This window comes from Nyctereutes procyonoides, unplaced genomic scaffold, assembly GCF_905146905.1.
Source record: "Nyctereutes procyonoides isolate TBG_1078 unplaced genomic scaffold, NYPRO_anot_genome, whole genome shotgun sequence".
Classification (NCBI taxonomy): Eukaryota; Metazoa; Chordata; class Mammalia; order Carnivora; family Canidae; genus Nyctereutes; species Nyctereutes procyonoides.
Genome location: NW_026575156.1, coordinates 3,498,425 through 3,525,048, shown reverse-complemented (window position 1 = coordinate 3,525,048; position 26,624 = coordinate 3,498,425).

Sequence of the window (26,624 nt, the reverse complement as noted above, 5' to 3'; positions counted from 1 at the left end):
TCTTCCTTCCTGGTATATTTGAAAGTGCAGTGTAAAAAAAGACCCAACTGAACTATATAAGATTTTAGATTCTTGTGATATCTTAATATTTCCTGAGCAGTGTTATAAAATACATATTCGTTTATAACTTGCTATTAATAGTTATATTTATTTCTTGATCTAGCGTTTTTTTAAGATTTTATTTATTTATTCATAGATACAGAGAGAGTAGAGTGGCAGAGACACAGACAGAAGGAGAAGCAGGCTCCATGCAGGGAGCCCAATGCGGGACTCGATCCCGTATCTCCAGGATCACACCCCAGGCTACAAGCTGCGCCAAACCCCTGCACCACCAGGGCTGCCCTGATCAAGTGTGTTTTAAAAACGATACTGTGGAGGCCGAGAAAATTAAGGCCATTCCACTTTAAGTTCAGCGTTAGCACAAGTACAGCCATCCCAGGCCCCTGTGAATAAGAGCTGAACTTTACCTTGCTTCAGTTACAGGAAGAAAACAGCTCACAGCTTAATGCCCTAGAAAGCCCCATATTAGAATGAGAATAGAGCCCAAGCCAGTGGCAGAAAGTCCCATATCAGAATGAGAACAGAGCTCAATGCCCTTGAAAGCCCCATATCAGAATATAAACAGAACTTGAGAAATTCCTCCACCCCTTCTGGAGGTCCCCTAGACCAGCCCTTAAAACTAAGCTAAAACCCACCTCAAGGTCTAAGTCCCTGCTCTGCTGTGTCGGGTATACCTGGACCCAAGCTCGAGTTTGTTAATAAACCCTCGTGCGCTTGCATCAGTGTGGACTCCTTGGTGGTTTCTCGGATTCGCAATCTTGGGCACAATACAAGGTTTGTTTTAAACTAAGATATCTGTATGTTTTCACTGTCAAAATTAAGAAAAAAAGGAATTTAATAATTTAGTGAAATGTTTTGGGGATAAATTAATATTCCTCAAAAAAGACTTTTTTTTTTTTTTTTTTTTTTTTTTTTTTTTCTGGAGCACCTGGATGGCTAAGTGGTTAAGCATTTGTCTTCTGCTCAGATCATGATCTCTGGGTCCTGGAATTGAGTCCTGCATTGAGCTCCCTGCAGAGAGCCCTTGCCTATGTGTCGGCCTCTCTTTGTGTGCCTCTCATGAATAAATAAATAAAATCTTAAAAAAAAAAAAAGAAAATCTTGCTTTAAAATAGATGCTGTTTTAGAATGGCACACTTGTATGCTCTTATGATTTAATCCTATTCAATTTTAAATTTCATCTTAGAAAATTCTTATTGCTTCCACTTTTGCCTTTCTGATTGATTAATATTCATGCATTGGGAAAAAGAGTAATGGATTAATTTTATGTTTAATTCTGATATAATTACCAAGGATAAATTGACAGAAAGAATTAGAATGTCAGGTTTATTAAGCTGAATTTTAATTTAACCAAATTTGGATTTTCTATCTTTATTATGAGACAGAACAGTTGGAATATTTTATTTAGGGTCATTAAACAATATCTCAGGTGATGGCTATACTTCAGGGATCCAAGATGATCAGTTTGTTCTATTTTTATGAGAGATTCAAGAATCTTCAGGGAAGAAATTTACTCTGAGAAAAATAAAAGTAAATTATCCCATATTTAATATAGTTACACCAATTACGCATCCTCAAAGCATTGCATTCATGTCCAAATATCTTTTCCTCTTTTCTAGTTACCCATTATTCCATAGTGAAACCCTAGATCTTATTAATATCAGTTGTAAGACTTCCATGGTGCCTAAGCAACCCACATTCTAGCCTGCATGCATAACTTTTTTTAGAAATTTCCTTCTAGTCTAGTATTTCAGTTCCATAGGTTTTTGGATAAAAATGATGCCAAACTCAAACACACAAAACTACCTGAATCCTTAACTTCCATGCCTTCCTTGACTGATGAATCATTTGTTGTCCTGTGTAATGCCAGGTGTTCTTGTGTACTGGATCCAATACATGTTTGATTATTTGATCACATTACATATGCAATTATTCTTGTCCTATTCAAATCTTCATGATGATTTTATCTTTAGTGAATCAGTCCTGTCATTATACAAGCCAGTACATGAAAAAAACAAGAAAAAAAAGCAAAACCCCATCCATTGATAATGAATGGATAAAGAGGGTGTCGAATGTATACACAATTGAATATTACTCGTCCATGAAAGAAATAATGAAATATTGTTATTAGTGACAACATAGATAGACCTAGAAGCTATCATCTAAGTGAAATATGTCCAAGAAAGACAAACATCATGATTTCCATTATGTTGAATAGAAAAAACAAAGCAAAAGAACAAAGGACAGCCAAAAAAGAGAAAAAGACTCATGGAAAATAGACTGGTGATTGCCAGAGGGGAGAGGTATGAGGGGATAAGAGAAGTAGATAAAGGAGATTAAGAGGAACAATTTTTTAGCTTTAAAATAAGTCATACAGCTGAAAAGTACACACACACACACACACAAAGTAAATCTCTTATGACTCTACATTTCCTCTGACTATTGGCCCACATCTCTGCTCATTTTTATAGCTGTAATATTTCTTTTCTTTCGATTGACTCTGAATAGGCCTTTGTCTTCATCAATTCTCTCAAGCAGCAATTAACTTCTAAATGTTGAATCCAATTGTCATTTTTCAAAAGTCATCTTAGCCTATGCATTTGACACAATTGATTCTCCCAGTTAAGAGTACATAGCCATTTATAACAAAATGTTTCTGTCTGAAGCCCTCTTGTGGGAGAAGATATTCCTGCCCATTTATCCCTTCCTATTACACAAAGTACCTTTCCTAAATTCCCTTTCTAAGTCTTCTTATAGCCTGAGATAGCCCTGCCTAATTATTTTCTATGGTAAAAGATACCTGTGCCCACAATGGCACCTGTGTCAAAAGAAACCCCTCGCCTTAGAGTAAATAAGAACCATTTAACCACAATGTACTGTAATCTCTTAAAGAGAGCCTTCATTAATTCCACATAAGTGTGTGTCAAAGACTGCCAAGTATTTCTTGATCATTTGCTCTCCATGAACGGATAGGATGAAAACATTTCTCAGCTTTCTTCTGCAATTAGTTGCGTGCCAGATGACTGGGTTCTGATCAGTATTATGTAGAAAAAATTATATTTAATCCTTCAAGCCTAGGCATAATGATCCCTACATGCTTTTCTATATTCTCTATTGTCTGCTGTGGTGGCAACACACACCATTTGTTTAAGATGATAGGGTCACACATCTTCCTTATCCATTAATCTATTGATGAATGCTTGGGCTTCTTCCATATCTTGGCTAGATTGTAGATAACTCTTCAGTAAGCATATGGTTGTACATATCTTTTCACATTAATGTTTTGATTTGCTTTAGGTTAATTCCCAGGAGTGAAATTATTGGATCATATGGTATTCCCATTTTAGTTATTAAAGAATGTCTAATATCTTTTCTACAGTGGTTGGACCAATTTACATTCCCACTGATAGCACTTGGGGGTTTCTTTTTCTCCATATCTTAACCAACACTTATTTCTTACCTTTTGATATTAGCATCCTGAAAGTTATGTCGATATTTCATTGCGCTTTATATTTGTACTTCTCTGATGATTTGGGATGTTGAGCATGTTTTCATTTGTCTGTTGGCCATCTGTATGTCTTTGGAAAAATGTCTCTTTGAGTCCTCTGCCTAATTTTTAGTTGGGTTATTTACAGTAGCCAGGATGTGGAAGCGTCTCAAGTATCCATTGACGATGTGTATGATAAAGAAGATGCAGTGTATATACATAACGGAATATTGCTTGGACACAAAAAAAGATGAAATCTTTCCTTTGCAAGACCAGCAGTGGACTTATAGGGTATTATGCTAAATGAAATATGTCAGATAAAGACATACCATATGATTTCAATTATGTGGAATCTAAAACAAAACAAATAATCAAAAAACAGACCTATAAATATAGAGAATAACATGATAGTTGCCAAGGGGAGGACATATGGGGATGGGGAAAATGGGCAAGACAGGTGAAGGGGAGTGGGAAATATAGGCTTCCAGTTATGGAATGAGTAAGTCATGGGAATAAAATGTATAGGAATATAGGAAATATAATAAATGGTTTTGTGATACTGTTGCATGTGACAGATGGTAGCTACATTAGTGAGCATAAGGCAATGTCTAGAATTGAATCACTGTGTTGTACACCTGCAACTAACATAATGTTGTATGTTAAGTATAGTAAAAAAAAAATTCTAAAGATGGCAACACAAAATGAGAGGAGACAAGAACACAGTGCCATTTTTTTGGAGGGCCATACAACATATACTGAATTGTGATTTAAAAAAAATAAATATATTGTTAGTAAGACACAGATTTGGGACTTAACTCAATAGCCAAATATATGTATGCCTCTGTATGTTATGCCTCTTGTGCTTTTCATCCTATATTTCATCCAAATAATCTAATTATTTGTCTAAACCTTGTAATATTTATAGTGTCTATCCAGACACTTTTCCCTCCCATTGTCATTACTCTAACCATATTACCTCTTACCTAGAACATTGCAAACGAATTCTAACTTATCTATTTGTTTTGAATACATCATAACTTCTGACCAAATCTCGATAGTCAGTTTTCATCTTTTTTATTTTTTTATTTTTCATCTCTTTTAAACTAGCATCCATACCATAGCCTGTAAGTCTATACTGGAAATTAGCCCTGATTTCCTAAAGAAATTCTCAGGAAAAGATTTTAGGAACATAAGAATTGGATACCTGTTTTGTATTAGGTGATCAATGTTAGCTTAGGAAGGATGGGTGAAAGCAGGCAGCATGGGTTCTTTCACTCTTGAAGATTATGTTTAGACCTGAGTTTCACATTGCTTCTGAATAGACATTTCCTACAGACACATAATAAGTAATATTGAAGATACTGGTGCAAGCCTCGACCCTATTTCTTTTCTTTTTTTTTTTTTAAGATTTTATTTATTTATTCATGAGAGACACAGAGAGAAAGAGAGGCAGAGACACAGGCAGAGGGAGAAGCAGGCTCCATGCAGGGAGCCCAATGCGGGACTAGATCCTGTGTCTCCAGGATCACGCCCTGCGCTGAAGGCAGGTGCCAAAAACCGCTGAGCCACCAGGGCTGCCCTCAACTCTATTTCTAGCATGTTTGTGGCATTCTATGTATTTGTCCATGGTATCCAAGACCAAGTCTAACTACTGCAGAGGCCATAGAAATATGGGTTATCATCATGAACAAGGTCACTTTGAAGATCTATAGCTGGGAAGAAAAATAGTGTAAATTTTTGCATGTCATACTACAGTTAAAAACATATTAAAATCAGAAAAGCAGTAAGTTATATGAAGAGCATCCTGTCAGCTGGTCAGTGAGATACATTGAAAGATGCAAGGCTAATGATGAGAAAAGAGTTAGCAATCTACTAGAGGAATCCAGCTAAGATACAATGATGACTTGAATATCTGTAGAGCAGTGGTGTTATAGAGGAGGTAATCGGTATGAAAACTCAATGAAGGAAAATTATTAGAGTTTTATGATTTTGTGAAGATGAGACATAGGACAAAAAGAGCTACAATAAGAAATAATACCAGCTTTCGGAAATTTGGTGGCTTGTGCAACTATTATCTGATGTGGAGTCTCTAAGAAGTAGAAAACATTTTCTCATATATATTTTCAAGGATCATTCTAACTTAGATTGCAAACATCAACTTGGAAATTTAATTGCTGCTCATAATCTAAATTTCAGCAGGGGAAAATGGAAGCTGGTAATATGTATGGTCTGAAAAACATTTTACCCATCACAACTAATTTTTTTTTTATTGTTCTAACCACATGAGTGAACAGCTTAACATACCATGCACAAAAAAAGAAAAACACAATATTGAGAGGAACGTTATTAGGTCCACGAATCTAATAATACTTGGTTAGTTGTTTTGCCTATAGCTTTTAAATTAAAAATCTAATACCTTTTCATCTTCAGGTAAGCACCATTGCTAGGTATAATTGCCCATAATAACTAATTTGGGGTGCATGCACACACACGCACAGACACACACAGAAAGGGCTTACATTTTAGAAAGCATTTAACCTTAACATCCAGAAATCACTGATGGGAGATATAATTGAGGCCTCTGGCATACAGCTGAAAACAATTGTGAAATATAGACACTCTAAATACAAGGTACAGTCGTGGGAAAAAACTGAAACTAACGTTTTCATTTTGTAAAATCAAGACAACTTGGTAAACCTTTCTTAATATGTATTGATAATTAGTGTCTTCATTTACCATTTAGTCCTCTTTAGTCCTTTCATCTAACTATGGGGCCTGATTGTTTTTCCATGCTACCTAATCATCTTATTTAAAAAATAATATTAATACAAAAGTAATTTAATTCTCTTGAGAAGTAGGTCTGCCCTAAGAATCAGAATTAAAAACAAAATAGATCCCATGACTGCAGATCCATCCTATCACATTCTGTCATGATAGTGGAAGGAAGATGATAATACAAGCAATAGAAATAGTAATACTATTAATAGGTATTAATATTAGTATAACTAACACATTGAAAATTGACTAGATGGCAAGTGCTCTTCTGAATGGCTTCTACTAATTGTGTGGCGATCTCCAGAATTTCCATAGGAGGCAGTTTCTTTTTTTTTTTTTCTTCTTTACATGTGGAATGAAGTTTTTTTTTTTTTTAAAGCAAATTCTTTTTTTTTTTTTTTTAAGGTTTATTTATTTATGATAGAGAAAGAGAGAAAGGCCAGGCAGAGGGAGAAGCAGGCTCCATGCACCGGGAGCCCGACGTGGGACTTGATCCCGGGTCTCCAGGATCGCGCCCTGGGCTGAAGGCAGGCGCTAAACCGCTGCGCCACCCGGGGATCCCGTGGAATGAAGTTTTTGATTAATGTTTTCAAGGACAGACAGCTGGTCAGTGATGGAACTCAGTTTTAAACCCAATTATAATATTATGGGTTTTTAAAATTTATGATACTTCTAATATTTTGTTGCTAGAAATCATTTCTGACTTTGGCCATTATGATATTAGGTACCAGTGGTTTTAAGATTTACTTACAAAGGAGTTCATATTGCTATTTTATTGTTCCTTCAGATAATTAAAGCAAGTGGGAATACTGCCTCTCATAATAGTGGCTGACATAATTTTGATCTTCTAAGGACTTTGTTTCATGTAAGGCAGTGATGCCCAGGCTCACCCCTAGAGATTGACTGAATTTGTGTGGAGGGAGGCTTAAGGACTGGTGGTTGGGTGTATGTGTGTGTGTGTGTGTGTGTGTGTGTGTGTGTGTGTGATGATAAATGGTAAAGGAATTTAAAAAAACAATATCCAGGTTCATTATATATATAGTAATATATATAATATGCATGTTTTATATGTAATGCATATTATTATAAGGCAATAATAAAGTTTAATTATATAGTCAATTAAATATCCAGATATTAATGCAACCAGGATTGGGAACCACTAATTTAGAGGTTTAATTTGAATATTTGTTAGTGTGTTTATGTCCTGGCAATAGAAGGAAGACAATAAATTAGTAAGGTATAACATACATACCTGAGAGTGGCATTGGTGATTTGGACATTAAACATATTACATTTGTAAGAAACTCCCATATATCTTCCCAAAATGGTTGTATATTTTCTCAATACCACCAGCAACGTATAAGGAAAAATATTATTCCACATCCTTGCTAGAAGTAAATATTCTTAGTTTTTTATTTTTTTATTTTTTTTATTCTTAGTTTTTTAAATATAAAATATCTTGTTGGGTGTAGTGGAAACTTACTGCAATTTAATTGGCATTTTCCTAGTGATTAATGGTAATGGGCATACTCTTAAACACTTATAAGTTACTCATATACATTTAGTGAAGACATTTCATCAAAACATCTGTCCAGATAGTAACTGAGTTGTTTGTCTACTTATTATTGAGTCATAGTGTTTCCTATATATTCTGTATACAAGTTATTTGTCATTTCTGTGTACTTTGATTACTCTCCCCACAGCAAGCGGCAGGTATGTTTCTTGTCTAGTGTAATAAATAGGATATATTCCTCAAGAACAAAGATGTATTCAGAGCCATCTCAAAACATCTGGAGTTCCTGAGTTCAGGGTTCCTCTCTTATGCAGGTGCTGGTGTCATCTGATTGTGTTTATGTTGACCTATAGAAATATGTGCTTTGCAAGTTGGTGAGAAATGCTGATACTTTGGCTGCTGCTGTTTCCATTAGTAAACTTCGCTTCTGACTCAGGAACCTCCTTTCAGCCACCAGCGTCTGTGGAACCATGCCCACCTCACTTGTTAGCTTGTAAATAGTTTAAAATCTCAGAACTTTTACAGTTTTTGACAATAACTTCAACTGCTGGACAGATACTTAGGGTTTATTTAGATTTGTCTGTCAAACTTCTCTTCTGGGCTTATAAAGAAATTTGAGATGGGGAAAAAGCCATATCTCTCAGTATTGGTTTTTAGAAGACTCTGGGACTAGTCAAAAAGATCTAATTCTGCATTATAACACTGTACTTAGGTGGTTGTGGAAGAAAATTGAGGGTGAAAACCCTCCTGATGATTAGAATGTCACAGTAGATCTTGCTGCTCACCTTCCTTGGTGTAGATTATGGCCAGCATGTCCAGAAGTAGAATATGCATTGATAGTAATTGTTCAATGCACGTTCATGAACTTGTTGACTTGGAACTCTCTGACAGTTTTATGTTAATAGTAAATAGATATTCAGAGCAATATTTTGTGTCCTATTTGAATGTACACCAACTTAACCTGATAATCAGGAATAGCAAATATCCAGTTATGTGATTGCCACCTTATTTTCCCAGCCATACTGTATTTGTTCATTAAGTCGTACCTAGCCATAATATCTATGACACCATTTCTGAGTACCCCATCTGTCAATGGTAGAGAATGCTGATCCACGTGTAAGCCACTTTTCCATAAGAAAATGGGTAACTAATGACAAGTTGATTACATTGAGGCTTTTCCAAAATTGGCAGCAGTATTTTTTTCTTGGAAAAGTGAATTAATAATAAATGAATTAATCTCACTTTTCTTGGTTCTGATGCTTCTCTCCACGTTGTTATAACTGGACTTTGTGAATATCTTATTCTCTGTCCTCCTACCTCACACAACATCACTTTTGACAAATCAATCATTTTATAAAGAAGCAATGGACATCTCATGGCAGTTAGTGGTCTTAGTATATATGTATCATCTGGAAAGAGTTGTAACAGAATATTGAAATATCAGTTATACTGCCAACCAGGCAATAATATTTACATGTTTAGGTACTTATCTTTAAAAAAGGACTGTGTTCCTGGAACTTGTAATTAAAATATAGAACTTGTTTTGATGAGCACAGTTGTAAGAACCAAGAGATGTAAACAGAATGCTCTTTCACTACTACTCCTAATTATAATCTCAATTATCCTCCTTATTCCCCCAATTTTACCCTTTTAGGATACAGAGGTATTGTTTCCTCTGAGATAGCAGTATTTCTACTGTGAAACACAATAGTAGTTCCACTGAAGTAGAGGGTGGTACTATCTTTCTTCCTATTTTGACATCATCTGACCATTTGGAGTTCCTGATGCAACTGAAACATAACCAGTAGTTATGCAGATTTATCCTGATTATTGTGAAACAATAAGAATGCAATGGAGTAAAGGCTGCATGTTTGGAAGACAGAAGATTCTCTGTGGCACCCAGCGATGGCTCTAGTGATTGATGGATTTTGTGCCTTTCCTTTTGAGGAAAAGAGTGATTGTCTATTCATTTGCACAGTGATAGTTATATGATATAAAATGGAAACATGTTTTTGATTATTATTGTTTCTGTACTTTAATGTCTGTAGAAGGGTGTTTGAAAGCAGAGAATCCAAAGGGATGTGTTGATTGTGTGAGATGCTTTCTTTTGTAGTAAAAGCCACCATTGCCCATCTCCTATTTTGCTGGGTAGCAAGGGCTGGAAACCTAGCAACTACATTCCCCGGACATCCTTGGCTGAAAGATTACAAATTAAAAGCATATGTGTGAGGTTGGAAATTGGAAGAAAAGCAGAAGCTATTATTCTCCCACACATGTAGAGATAGTTAAGTGTTTGGGCACATGGAATAAATTATGTTTACAGTGGCTTCATGGATATCTTCACTGAATCACCCCGGCAGTTGGACCACTGGGAGTAGCTTCCCCATTCTTCTACACTTCCAGATTTTCTCCTGCTTCCTTATGATGTCCATTCCTGATCCTTTTGCAGTAGTTTTGAAGGCAACAGATTTCCTCGATAAATCCCATTTTAATAAAATACCTGGAGTGTTTTCTGTTTACATAATCAGTAACATCAGTATTAGGAAATCAATAGTTTTGATATATGTATCGGTTCTTTTTAGATTGCTTAGCAGAGACAAATATCCATAAAAATGATGTAGGTTAAGATAGTATCTAAATGAAAATAAGCAAAAAGCCAGCAAATAAACTTGGAAAATGGAGTAGCATGTTGAACTCTATGCACAAAAATCTTTATTTACTCTTTATCACAGCGATTTTCAAGCTCTTAAGTTGATCAGAATCACCTGTAACACTCATTAAAATGAATTTCTGGGCCTTACTCTCAGATTTATTTTCCATAGATTTAGGGGTGCAAGAATTTGTATTTCTAACAAATCCCCAGGTAATGTCAATGCTGCTGGTTCATAGACCATGATTGAAAAACATTTTTCTCTATATAGTTCAATACTCCACTAGTTTCTCCTCCTTTTCAAATAAATATTTAATGGATTATTTTACATTATTTCTTTCAGTAGAACTTATACATTCTTTTTCTTCTCTAATTCAGACTTACTAGCTGTCACCAATTCCTCAAGGTTTCTTCACTAGCTCACTTGCCCAACCCTAACAGTCTCTGATTTATATCTTTTCTTATTCAACTAGTTATTTTAATTAAACAGCTTTGCGGGTTATCAAAACTATGAACTTTCATGTGAAAATAATCCATGTTGGAAAAATCAAGCCTAGGGAACAAAACAGAAAACTCAGTTTGGAAATCATGTGATATGCCCTTCTATGCGTGAGTGTGTCACTTTTCAAATCTGGCCAAATATTCTGTGACACCCTTCTCCTTAAATCCCAGTTTTGTGATTGTTCTTCAAAGATGTATTTCCTTGAGGTCAAATCAACTATGTAAATTGGTCAATTCAGTTTAATAGTCAATAAAGTTGATTAGGTGGTCCTATGAAGAATGGATTAACTCTCTGAATGTATAATTTGTCTGGTAGCAGCTCAACATCCTCTAAGGAACTTTTCTATTGATATTTTCTATTGATATTTTTAATAGATTTTATTTCATTTCAAGGTTGAACAAAACAAACTGATCAACTTCATTGATTGGAGGCATAGGTATGATGTTTAAAACATAAAATGTGACACTGATCTGTCACTTACCCATTGTCACACAAGAGAGTAAAGTTAATGTATCTGTTTCAGCTCTCTTGCTTAAAAGATAATGATTTCACTAATTAATAAGTATTATTAATATATATTATAATGATTCTATGAGTAGATAGAAAGTTCTTCAAGGCTTTAATAAACTTTAGTTGTTAGATAACAACCTAACCTGATCAGATAAGACTTCAATATAAAGCATCTGGATTTTATAAGCTAATATGGCATGTTGAGTCCACTACTAATGTTTCTATTTATAAATTTCTATAGTTCCTTTTTAAATCAGAAAATAAATTGTAAAATTTTTCTATGAGACAAAAGCTATTGAGGTTATGGCTTGTTTTCTTATTCTTTAATACAACACTTTGTAGTGATAAAGATTTGCTATAGTGTTTAAGGGTGTAAGTGCTTGAAGCATATGCCTGAATTAAAATTCAGACTCTACCACTTAGGGATTGTTAGGGGCAGGTTAATTAACCTTTTGTGTCTTACATTTTTGAATCTGAAAAGATACAGATGATATTGGAATAATATCTTTATCACAGGGAATATGTAAAGGTTAAATAAGATTATAAATGGTAAGAATTCAAAACTGGTTTGAAGCAGTACATAAATGTTATCCTTTATCATTATTATTTTTAATTCTTTATGAAAGTTGGTAATCTGAAAGTGTATTAGATTAGATACCCCACCCAAAAGATAGAATACTGAACATGTTTCTTTGAAAACTGTTCTTACAATTAACAATATTAGCTATCTTTTCATATATTTATAAATCTAATGCATTTTGTCCATTTCCACCAATGATAACTTTGATTACTTTCTATTTCAGCAATTGTTAACAATTTTGCAAACCTTTTTTTTTTCTTTTTTTAATTGAGGTGCCTGAGTGACTCAGTCGATTAAGCATCAGACTCGATTTCTGCTCAGATTATGATCTCAGGGTCCTGGGATCAAGCCCTGCATAGGTCTCTCTGCTCAGCAGTGAGTCTGCAGGAGATTTTCTGTCTCTCTCTCTGCCTCTGCCCCTCCCCCAGTTTGCTTGCACCTCTTTCTCAAATAAATAAACCTTAACATTTTTTTCAAATAATTATTATGGAGAAAGGTATTTTTTTTCTTTAAAAAAAACCCTAGAACTAGAATTTTTGTGAGAAGGCATATTTTAAAGTACTTTTATCAGGTACTCTTCTGGAATAGTGAACAATATTTTACTATAAATGGTGTATTATAATACTTATTTCCTCTCAAAATACTCACTTTTCCCTCAATGTACATACTATATTTTTTTTGTAAATCTAGTATGTCAAAAATATATTTGACATTTCAATAAAGTGGTTAATCTTTTTCATTATAATGGTATTAAATACTTTCTATAGCTTTCTATTCTATTATGTAAATTTGTAAGCTTTCTGCTTCTGTTGTAGATAATTATAACTAATTAGCCTCAGTTTATTAATTTATAAGAATTTACATACATTAATATGTTGACTATTATATATCCATGTTGTAGTGCCTCCTGTAATTTTGGAAAAGAAACAGAATATTAATCATATCCCCTACCACTAGGCATTTCTCTCTTTTTGTGAATAGTATATATCTCCAATGTATTTTACATCTCTAATTTCTCACTTCCACTTTCTCTCTTTAAGTATACGTGGTTTTTTCTCTTTAATGATTAAAGAAGATAAAACACTGAAGTACAACTTACTGTACTTATTAATTAACCACTTACCTAATTATCATGTGAAAAAAAAACATTCTCAGAAACCCAAAACATTCCACAAATCTCTTTCCAATCTTACTACTCCTTCAATCTGTTCTGATTTCCATGTAATTACTCTTTTGGTTTTCTTGAGAGTGTTTTCACTTATGTGTTTACACTTAAAATTACAGTTTAGCTTTTCTTGTTGATCAGCTGTAGGAAAGTATGAAGTGTGTCTCTGTGCCTGGTTTCATTGATTATATTGTATCTGTGAGACTTATCTTTATAAATAGCTTGAAGGAGCTTATTATTTTTTTTGCTAAATAGAATTCCATTGTATGAATATATTGTAATTAATTTTGCATTACATTATTGACTGACATTCATATTGATTGAAAGTTTTAGCTATTGCACTTCAATTTCGCACAACTTTCTTCTACATATTTCTCTGTAAAAATGGGGATACAGATGTTCAACTAAATTAGATATTACTAAACTCGAGTAGATATTTTTACAAAGTATTTGTACCAATTTACTGTTTCACCAAAAGATCCATTGGTCCATATTCTTGTGAATTTTTTTATATTTTCACTCTGTGGGATTTTAATCATCAGGGTAAGTTCATAGCATTTTTTTTATTTTAAATTTCCTGATCAGTAATGATGTTGAGAACCTTTTCATATTAGACTTTATAATATTCTCTTTTTAAAAGTGGCTGATGAAGTCTCTTGCCAATTTTATAGTATGATATTTACCTCATATTATTATGTATCTGTGTATTTTGATGATATTTTAAATACGTTTCAAATCTACTTTTACTTCTTGGTCTTTTTATGATGTTTTTATTATTCATCTCATTAGTCATTTCATTTGTGATGTGATTTTTTTGTGTATTGGTTTAAAAACATCTATAGGTCAGGAAGATATTTTCATATATTACAATATTCAACTTAGATGTGCAATTTAGATTTGAATTTAGATAAACAGTTCACTTAGAATTTTGTACAGGGAGAAGATAAGAACCAATCAACTTTTATATATGAATATTTAGTGGCCCAAGTACCATTTATTGAAAAATATTCTGTCTACTGCCCTCTTCAACTATTATTTTCATTGATCCATGTCCCAATCTACCATATCTTAATTACTTTATTTATTTATTTTTAAATATTTTATTTATTTATTCATGAGAGACACAGAAGAGAGGCAGAGGCATAGACAAAGGGAGGCTCCCCAGGGGGAGCCTGATGCGAGTGAGACTGGATCCCCAGGCCCTGGAATCACGCCCTGAGCCAAAGGCAGATGTTCAGCCACTGAGTCACTCAGGTGCCCCTTAATTACCTTAAGAATAATTCCTGGGACACCTGGTTGGCTCAACGGTTGAGCATCTGTCTTCTGCTCAGGGCATGAGCCCAGGGTCTTGGGATCGAGTCTCATATTGGGCTCCCTGCACGGAACCTGCTTCTCCCTCTGCCTGTGTCTCAGCCTCTTTCACTCTCTCTGCGTCTCTCAGGAATAAACAAAATAAAATCTTTTTAAAAAATGAATAATTCATAATATCTAGAAGAGCAGTCCTATTTTCCATTCTTTAAGAATATTTTGGTGGTTCTTGCTTTTTCTCCCCCACTCCAATTTATGCTTTAGAATCTACTTATTAGAAATTTTGTTATACTTAGATTGAATCTTAGGTTAATTTAGTAATGGTGAATGTTACATGTAATCCATTTTGTTGAAGATTTTCCTGGGTGTTTTATACTTTCTTGAAATTAGAATTTGTATGAATTTATAGTTCCATTTTGTATAGTTTTATAGAAACTTAACAGAAGTTTCTATTTGGATCTTGTATCCTATAAGATTTCTAAACTTCATATATCCCTAAATTTATTTTTAGTTTTTTAAAGTGTTTCACATCTTCATGTTCTACGTCTTCATGAAATAATAATTATTATAAATTCAACTAATTTCAGATCAAACAGGCACTGAAGTGCAATGTATTTCAAGAGACTATATCAAAAACTAGCTCTGCCAGTAATAAATTTGCCTCACTGGCAAATCACTTATTGTTTGAACTTCAGTTTCTTTAAAATAAAAATGAAGATTAGTAACTACATCAGCTATTATGGTATTACAGTAACCTAATGTTCAGATATTATTTAATGTAATTCCTGCCACATAATTAAGGTTTTGCTTAGTTGGCTACCACTAGAATAATATACAGGCATGCACTGAGATAAAATTGTCATTTAATACATTTGGAAATATGATCAAAGTTTACTTTTTTCATCTTAGAGATGTAGGTTACTTTTTTTGCAATTATTAGTTTTAAAGTTCATTCAGTTCTTAGGTATATTCCAGATGATAAAATAAAGAACCAGGACTATTTTTAAAAATTAACTCTCAGCAGTTTCATGGGCTTTTACTTTTACCAGTGTATGACTTTATGATAGGCAGCTCAATAACATATTCTAAGTTTTAATTTGTTTTCATGTCACAAACATTATTCTAAGCATGCTTTTTTTTTTTTCAGCAGTGTTCCAAAATTTACTTTTGAGTTTAAAATAATGGTATTCGGGATCCCTGGATGGCGCAGGTTTAGCGCCTGCCTTTGGCCCAGGGCGCGATCCTGGAGACCCAGGATCGAATCCCACATCGAGCTCCCGGTGCATGGAGCCTGCTTCTCCCTCTGCCTATGTCTCTGCCTCTCTCTCTCTCTCTCTCTCTCTCTGTGACTATCATAAATAAATAAAAATTAAAAAAAATAAAGAACATAGTTGTAAATTTAAAAATAAAATAATAAAATAAAAAAATAAAATAAAATAAAATAAAATAATGGTATTCATAACTTTAAAACTACATCTTAATCGAGGAGCCATGCCAACAGTATGTGTTTCTGTTGAGTGCAAATTCTGAAAAGCAAGAACCAAGTTGCTATTAAAATTGGTCTCCCCTTCAGTGTTTGTCAGCTGTCTTGCAAAGAAAAGAAAGTTTAGTGCAATAGAGATGTGAAAAATGCATATGATTATTATCATGTAAGTTATTAACAGTGTCAACATAGCAGCCATAAAAAAATATGCCACAGTGGAAAAAAAATTGTTGATGGGATTTATCAGTTCAGTAGGCATGTAAAGCCCACTTGTTTTAATGGCATATTTGAATACAAACAAGGAACTAAATTTTGTGGTAAGAATCTCAATTAATTAATTGTTTTTGGTCAAGCTATATTCCTTTCTCAATTTAAAAACAACAGCAATCAGAATACTTAAAATAATTATGGTAGTCCACATTATTCACTACCCATTTTAAAATGCCAACCATCTTAATCACTGAACCGTTTCCATGCAACTGTAGCCATGCAGAGAAATTGCATTTGTAACAATTTCGATAGCCTCATAACATTCATTAAACATATTGTACACAGTACAAATATTTACCACAAAATATGTGGCCCTGTACATTTATATGTGCTTCTGCTAATAACTATTATTTGAATCTAAGACACAACACTGTTTGGTTAAATTGCTCCATGCCTGTCAGCAATCAATTGATTATAAAAGCCTATTAGTGGAAAATAGTCTCAATTTGAAAAATCATACAATTCAGAATTGGTTTAAACTGTTTCAGAAAACAGAAAGTTAAAAATATTTGTCATTGATTATTGTAGATATATAAGTTTCAGTGGAATCAATACAATCTCTTTCAGGCAACCTTTCAATAAAAGGCAGAGTTTAGAGATGCCTTGGTGGCTTAGCAGTTGAACATCTGCCTTCAGCTCAGGGCATGATCCTGGGGTCCGGGATTGAATACTGCTTCAGGCTCCCTCCGAGGAGCCTGCTTCTCCCTCTGCCTATGCCTCTGCATCTCTCTCTGTGTCTCTCATGAATAAATAAATAAAATCTTAAAAAGAAAGAGTTTAACCATTGTTCCTACAACCACAGGTTTATTAGCAGCTGAAAACTCCATACTGGTGCCAGTTGAGTCAAAGATTCACACTTGTCTAACCCCTCCCCTCTACTGCCCAATGCCTGGGACATATTTCCACATGTACCCACCTGGATTTTAAATTCCACAATGACAAATACATATATATGACAAATTATCATGTTAAGGACCAGAATTGCTGGATAACTTACTGTATCTTCATTGTCAAAATCCCAATGTTATGTCTACTATACAATTTATGTTCATCAAATTTTTAACTGTTTTCTTTCAAGTTTAAATAGTATCATGTGGGATCCCTGGGTGGCACAGCAGTTTGGCACCTGCCTTTGGCCCAGGGCATGATCCTGGAGACCCGGGATCGAATCTCACGTCAGGCTCCCGGTGCATGGAGCCTGCTTCTCCCTCTGCCTATGTCTCTGCCCCTCTCTCTCTCTCTGTATGACCATCATAAATAAATAAAAAAAATTTAAAAAAATAAATAAATAGTATCATGTTTATTATTATTTGAGAGAGGAGTTGGCAAGCTTTTTGTTCAAAGGGTCATAGAGTCAGGATTTTCAGATTTGTAACCATATGGTCTCTGTCACATGATTTTCTTCATTTTTGTCTTTTTTTATGATTTGTAATTATTTGTTTTTTTTTTTTTTTAATGTTTTATTTTATTTTTTTTTATGATAGTAACAGAGAGAGAGAGAGAGAGGCAGAGACACAGGCAGAGGGAGAAGCAGGCTCCATGCATCGGGAGCCCGACGTGGGATTCGATCCCGGGTCACCAGGATCACGCCCTGGGCCAAAGGCAGGCGCTAAACTGCTGCGCCACCCAGGGATCCCCTTGTAATTATTTGTTAATGCAAATCCATTCTTAGCTTTTGGGCCATACAAAACCCATCTGCAAAATGAATTGGCCATGCAATCTATATTGTTTGCTGACCTGTGTAAAAAACATACCCTTTATCTTCGTGTCTGGTTATCCCAGTTGCAAGCAGAAAAGGAAGATTACTAGCCCCTTTATTATCCCAAGTTGTTTCTATTTTATAAAATAATATATATGTATTTATATATACATGTACATCTATCATCATTATTTTTTAAAGATTTTATTTATTTATTCATGAAAGATACACAGAGAGAGAGGCAGAGACATAGGCAGAGGGCAAAGCATACTCCATGCAGGGAGCCTGATATGGGACTCGATCCCAGGACTCCAGGATCACACTCCCAGCCAAAGGCAGACAGTCAACTGCTGAGCCACCCAGGCATCCCCATCTATCATCATTATGTTACTTAAACTTAGGATGAATGTTTTTCTTGAAACATTTATTTTACAGAATAAGTCAATTAAATAAATTATTAATTTAAAGTTATATATCTTGCCTTGAATTGGAATCTGAAAAATGGCAATTTTAATGTGTTTGAGTATAAATTATTTAGATGGGATATCTGCTCTTATTACCCTCTAGTGTCTTATTCCCGATGCTTCACATAATTGTGGTTACTACCTGTTCTATGTAAGCATTTGCTTTTGCAATTCCTGATATAAATTTAGCACAGTAATTCTTTGCCTGAAACGATTTAATGACTTTCTATTTTACTCTGGGTGAAACCACACATCCAGTTTGTTTACTCCCCATCTGTTTTCCTCCATTCCAAACCATCTTAGGTTTCGGTCCACTTTGTGTTCCTGCCATGCTAGAATTCCTTTAGTTTTTCTCTTTCTTTCTTTCTTTCTTTCTTTCTTTCTTTCTTTCTTTCTTTCTTTCTTTCTTTTTCTTTCTTTCTTTCTCTTTCTTTCTTTCTTTTTCTTTCTTTCTTTTCTTTCTTTCTTTCTTTCTTCTTTCTTTCTCTTTCTTCTTTCTTCTTTCTTTCTTTTTTAAAGATTTATTTTTTAAAGAGAGAGAAGGGGGTAGGGAGAGGGAGAGAGAATCTCAGGCAGACTCCCTGCTGATCACAGAGCCTGACACAGGGCTCAAAAATCACCACCCTGAGATCATGACCTAAGCTGAAATCAAGAGTTCAGACACCCAACTGACAGAGCCACCCAGGTGCAACCCCATTTTTCTTCACTTCCTAAAATATAGTGATGGTGGTTTTAGGTCACCTTAGCTTTAGCCACCTTAGACACCTTAACCACTGAGGCTGATTTTTTTTTTGAGGCTGATGTTTTATGTTAAAGCTTACCCTCAACAAAAAATGTGCCATTTTTAAACTGTAACTCCTTGATAGCAGTCTTGAAAACCTTCTTCCAAAAGAATGTATATATTTTTTACCTTCTTCATAGACTTTTCTAAGTAACTGAAATTTTCTGGATAGAAACCCATTTCTGCCCATTCAACATAGAAAGGGGATAATACACCATGATGATGATGTTAATTTTATTCCATTCATTCAAGTTTGATTTAATTAAAAAATAAGAATAAAAGAAGTACATAAGGAAAATTTGTAGAAAGTGATATAATTATCTAGAGAAGCAGGAAGGGAAAAGGACAAATATGGAATCCATTTATATTAAACACTCTTAACAAACCAGGAAAAGAGGAGGTCATTCTCAATATGAGTAAGAAAAGTCTAAACAAAATGTAGCCATTATGGGGATCCCTGGGTGGCTCAGCGGTTTAGTGCCTCCCTTTGGTCCAGGGTGGATCCTGTAGTCTCAGGATCGAGTCCCACATCGGGATCCCTGCATGGCGCCTGCTTCTCCCTCCACCTGTGTCTCTGCCTCTCTCTCTAGGTCTCTCATGAATAAATAAATAAAAATATTTTTTAAAAAATGTAGCCATTATTATACTTTAGTATGAAACTTCAAACTTTCTCATACATTTAAGCAGGAAGCAAGGATATCTGCTCTCACCCCATCCATTAACATTTTACCAGAAGTCACAGTCAATAATCTCACATTGTCAAGTCTTCATTTTACTTGATGACTTCTCACTTTTCTTCATGTACTTCTACTCTAGGTGATCTGACACCAGAACTCCCTCCCACTTTTCCTTTTCTGGTTACTTTTTGCTTTTTCTTCTCTTCCAAATTTTGTCCTTATTGTCAATGCTGTGCTTCCTCTAATCTCTATTTTCTATTTAGATTATCTCATATATTTTATGGTTTTATAGATAACCTATTTGAAGATGACTATTGACTTCTATTCCTTGCGTAGATATTTAGAGTCACAGATCCTACTGGTCAATTGGCATGTTTAGAAGTCTGACTGATATCTCAGTATTTTAACATATCTAAAAATAAGCATTTGGGTCTCATCTGAATGGACCTTATCCTAAATTACAATATATCTCTAAATAGGTCATCTCCACAGTTACTGAAGTCAGAAAACCAGAAGCCGGTTAATTTATCCATTTCTTTCACTTATGTTCAATTTATCCAGTTCTCTTAGTCATAGATAATAGGTAGCTATGTAGGTGATAAAAAGAAAAGGTAGACAGATAGATAGAGATATATTATACTTGATGCCAAGCATTATTTATAGGTAGTAAAATATATTCTATTAAAAATACTAAAATATCATTTTAGTAACATTACATAATTATTGTTTTATTGTCAGTAAGGTCCAACTTAAAGGTAATTAAATGTGATAATATTTTAAACATTAGGTTTAATTCTAAGGTTTCATGCCAGCATTAACAGTAATCAACCAAGTCAAAATGGAGTTTCAGTGGTTATATTTTTAGAAGAGGAATAAAAATAATGTGGGATGTTTTCAGCATGGTCATATAAACATACAAATACATCTATACCTTATGCTTCCAGCACTGAAACGATCTGTGTAGATTCATCTAATTCTGGATTAATGGACTGATCAGCTGCTGTTTTCTTAACAAATGCAATATGCCATGCAATTTAGCATACTTGCAGCTCTCGTGATGACTAGAAGCCTTTTCAGATGAAGGTAAAACTTTAAAATATTGTGGTGATATGTGAAGCAAGATAATTGCTGCTCAATAATGCAGAAAATAATGTCTATAACCAGCATAAATTCCAGACTAACACCTGAAGTACATTTCTTTGCCCTCTAATTTATTAGTACAGTTTGCACGTTATACTATGGTTAAATAGCATTAAGAAAATTGCTAGGCTTCAAAACATAAAAATAGATTTAATTTACACCTGTGTTATATCCCCTGTATATTTGCTTCTGTTTAGTATGGCTGAGAATATGGAACTATGTGATTATCCTGTAGTTCCAATTTTTATAGATTCAAATTACATGGGAAAAAAGTTAACTTTTTCTGAAATGTAATTAAGATTTATAAAAAGACATTTAAGTTGTGCTTTCTTTGATATATATATTGGTTTCATTTGCCATGTAAAGAATTACTGTTTCCCACATAACAAGTAGCAAGCAAAATAAACTATGAAACCAAATTATATCGATAGTGCATAACCAAAATATATGAAATAATGTTAGAAAACTAAAATAGCTTTTATAACTTTGAAACATATTTTGCAGGAAAGAATTTTAAAACTTCTAGTTTTAGTTTTCAATTCCATCAATGTCATTAATTCATGGAAACATTTGACGCACATTTCTTCATACTAAAACTTTCACACCAATATTTATATTTTCATTAAAGGAACACTTTATAATAATAATTTACTATTTGAATGTTTTCTTTGGGAATTGTGATATTTCTGCAAATGTTATCCTTTTTTCTCCATTATAGGCTATACCACTTAAAGAAGGTAAGAGCCCACAAACTAATTACTTTGTGGATACAGAAAATGTGGGCTTCTCTCTGGGAAACAATTGCAAAATATATACTAACTTAAATATGAATTTTAAGTCTTAGTGAAGAGTTTTTCAGTTAGAAAAATTAAACTTGGGATCCCTGGGTGGTTCTCAGGGATCCTGGGTGGGTTAGTGCCTGCCTTCTGCCCAGGATGTGATCCTGGAGTCCCGGGATCGAGTTCCACATCAGGCTCCCTGCATGGAGCCTGTTCCTCCCTCTGCCTGTGTCTCTGCCTCTCTCTCTCTCTGTATCTCATGAATAAATAAATAAAATCTTTAAAAAAATAAAAATTAAACTGATGAGCAAAATTCTAGTTTTTTTTTATTTTAATGATTTTCCCTATTTTAAAATAAACTTTATAAATGTATTAATTAAAGGAAAATCTCTTTAAACCCAACACATTTTTCTGGAAAATAAAAACATTACTCTGATGGTTCTTATATTTTCCTTATTTTGCAATTTGATTACCACCTTGCAAAATCTCTATTCTGGACTCCCTAGACTATAGCAGAAATCTGCCAAATTATCCTCATTTCTGAAGTCATCTAGGGAAACACTAGAAGGAGAATTAGATGAGTAAATTCTGGGAAGCTATTACAGAGAATGGTGACATTGTAATCAATAATACTGTATCATATGGTTGAAAGTTGCAAAAAGAGCATATCTTAAATATTTCCAACACAAAAAAAATAGTAATTATACAGGTGTGAGCTAACTCTGTGGTACTTGTTTTGTAATATATGTGTATCTAATCAACATGTCATTCATCTTAAACTAACATAAACTTGTAGGTCAATTTTATCTCAATAAAGCTGGGAAATTTATAAAATAAAAATAAAACTAATTAATGTGTTTTCAAATTAGCCCTGTGGACATTACGTTTCTCAGTCTTTTTTTGGTACTAGTATTGTCTCTTCAGTGCTGGAATGGTGAACTGATAAGTGTCATATAACAAATGTATGAGGTAATGAAATCAATATATCATACAAAGACTTCAAAGTCACCGAATTGGTGAGTCGTAGATAATTTTTCAAAGACATGACTGACTTTTTAAGCCTTTGCCTTCTGAACACTATGGTGTATGGTCTTCATATTCAGGAAAGTACCTAACACTTATGGCCACTAAAAGTCCACTAGCTTTTTGATTGCTGTCAAATTTCATGATTTGTTATAAAAATCCTAAATTTCATGGTTAAAGTTGATCTTAGTTCCTAAATTACTTTGTAATGTAGACAATTTCTTACCAGTAAGGGATGACTCTTGAAATTCCCCAAAGTAAAATTCTCACTGAGAAGAACTAAAGATATGAACTGGTTTGCAAATTACATTTTAAAAAATACTATCATAGGTGATTATGTCTAATCCAATATGATGACAGGTATATTTGTGATTAAATTAAAATAATGAATGAAATAAAGCAAAAATGTTTAAAATATTAAAACAATTTTCACATGTAATTTATAGTTTATTAACCAGACTGGACTAGAATCTTACATATCCACTCAGTTAGCATTCATTAATCTTTAGCCTAAAAAAGCACATTACGTCTAAGAAAGATGAAAATGCCATATTTCCTAAATTATTCTAAAGCAAAAAACTCATGAAAATTAAGACTGAGATAAAGAGAAAATTATATTCATTACATGATAGCTATTAACCTGAGATATTGGTAGACAAAATAAGCATAAAACCAGCTTGATTTAATCAATTTATTTATTTATTTATTTATTTGGGGAGGGGGCAAAGGAAAGGGAGAGAGGGTGTTAAGCAAGTTCTGCTCCCAGCACAGAGCCCCACACATGGCTTGATCTCACCACCCTGAGATCAGGACCTGAGCCAAAACCAAGAGTCTTAACTGACTGTACCACCTAGGTACCCCTAACCAACTTAACTTATTGATAGGTAATCATTCACTCATCTATTCATCAATTCAACAAATATGTAGAAGTACAAGTAAGTTACCTGTGAACAAATGAATGTGAAAGAGAAGGATAGTGATTCATTTCAAAGATATCAGTTAGGAACTCCTGGGTGGCTCAGTGATTAAGCATCTGCCTTGGGCTCAGGGTGTGACCCTGGGGTACTGGGATCCAGTCTCACATCAGGCTCCCCACAGGGAGCCTGCTTCTCCCTCTGCCTATGTCTCTGGGTCTCTCTCTCTCTCTCTTTGTCTCTCATGAATAAATAAATAAAATCTCAAACAAAAGAAAAATAAAGAGATCAATTAGTTCTACAATCAACAACTAACAAAAATAATATGTTATTACAAGTTGTGTATAGGTCAAACACAATTTTATATGTTGAAATTTCTTTTAATTCATTATACCTAGTAATCATCCTTAAGACCCAAATAAAAAAATGATTATTAAAATCGAAAAGAGAGAGAAAAAATTTTTGGTAGTTCTTGGACTTAAAATGAGACAAGGGAGAGAATAACTAAGTAGGCTTCATGAATTTATAGAGATTTGCTCACATTTATAAGCTTTGTAGTTATTTGCAGTAATTATGTAGATGGAATGAATAATCTGTTGTTCTTACATCATTTTGCTGCTGTGCTGTTGTCATGAAAACAGTGTTTTCTGATTGTATTTTTTTATTACATTGAAAAGTCCACTTATCATAGTTGCAAAAAATTGTATCAGGAATTTCTTATCTGAAGACTTCTGGGGACAAGTTTTCCTGCATGTGAAAGTTAATTATGAATGTGTTACAAGAAGCATGGAGGCACTGAATGTAAAAGAAGCTGCCGAACAGATAGCTCTTCAGTTATCACTTCAAGGACAAAGGATGACTCACTACTATTAACTTTGTCACTTATAATAAATCGCTGTATAAACCAATCTAATAATTTATAATCCATCCAAATATATTAAAATTATTCTACTTAAAAATATACCTTATTAATGTAAGCATAATATAAAGTGTGTACCTCCCTAGACCTCAAACTTTTACAGTTTTCCAAAAGCAACATTTGTTTTTATAAATTTAATCAAGACAACATAATATATTTGGAGATAATGATAGAACAAAGAAGACTGAGTTTTCAATTGAATAATTATAACTCTTTGTTATTAACTTTATGACTACTATATAAGAATTAAAACCTGGCTACAGCAATCTTGTATTTATTCCAACTTGAAATGTACTTGTGTGAGATGATTCCAGTTCCTCTGCAAACCAGGTTATAGCTGCTTTTGCCTTTGCAACTGCCAACGTGGAATTACACTGCTGTGAGATCTACAAATGGTAGTTGTTATTCGGCAAATGTGAATTCAGGGAAAAAGAATTATAGGAAGATATTTTTATATCATATGTAGCATTGACATTTTAAAAATATGTAAATACAAACATACATATAATTTTGTATAACTATATTGTAAACACATAAAATATAAATAAAACATTTTAAATAAACATATTTGTACAAAAATATTTACATACATTTGTATATAGTTGTATAACACAAAATGTATTTTATGTCATATAAAATAAACTTATAAAATATAAAACATTTTTGTATTTTTTAAAAATATTTGTATATTTATTTATTCACGATAGAGAGAGAGAGAGAGAGAGAGAGAGAGAGAGAGGCAGAGACACAGGCCGAGGGAGAAGCCGGCTCCATGCCGGGAGCCCTACTTGGGACTTGATCTCAGGACACCAGGATCGCGCCCTGGGCCAAAGGCAGACACCAAACCGCTGAGCCACCCAGGGATCCCCAACATGTTTGTATTTTATATAATTGTATCTTATAAATATTTATGTAGATATATGGTTTCTAAGGAAATTTAACCTCTCTGCATAGCAATAAACTGAGTAACAAAGCACACTCAACAGTTCCAAATTGTCTGTTGAGAGCCCTCAAATGGATCTTCAGCTATTCAGCTGTTAGTTCTGAATTAAGTTTTTAGATGCCTTATAACAGACTGAACTTTTTGAACAATGGTGAATATTGATAGTCCAATATTTTCCAAAAAAATTAAATAGTAAAGAGATCATATATGGTCTTTGTCTTCTGGTCTTCAGCCCTCATCTTTGCTACTACTCCTGTTTTCAAACAAATGACGTTAGGGATGGGTTTTCAGATCCCTGTACAGAAGGATGGAGAAAAGAGAGAATGGCAACAGAAATTACCATTTTTCAGAAACACACTTTTATAAAAGTTTCTCTTATTTTTGAGCTATGCTGTTAACTTTGAAGTCAGCACGAGTCCTTAAGAAAGTATTTGTAGTTGAGATACTTATTTTAAATAGAAATAAGAAATGTGGGAGAAAAAAGGAATAGATAAAAGGGAACGATGTACTTGTGATGACCTCTTTGTCATTCAAGCAAAAATCATGTTTGGATTTAACTACTCTTAGTGCTGAAATTATTTTACTTTATTTCACTCATATATTGATATGCAAAAGCATATATACTTACGTTATTTGCAACTTAAACTGTGATCATCAGAACAAAATAGTTGATATCACTATGGAGTTTGAAATGAGGAATATTAGCCTCCTCCCCCTACATGCTGAACCAAAATTTGCTTTTTAACAGGATCCCATGTGGTTCATAAACTTATGGAAGTTTAAGGAACTTTCTGGTGTGATATGAAGGTCCTGTAATTGAATAAATATAAAATGTAACTCTAAAGTTAACTCTGTGGTTATTTATACCATTATCCTTATGATGTGGATTAAACTATACTTTATACCCATAAAACCAAACAAAATTATACCAGTTCCATGTTATTAGAGATAGTTATCAATTTAAAATGGAAGTTATTTAATG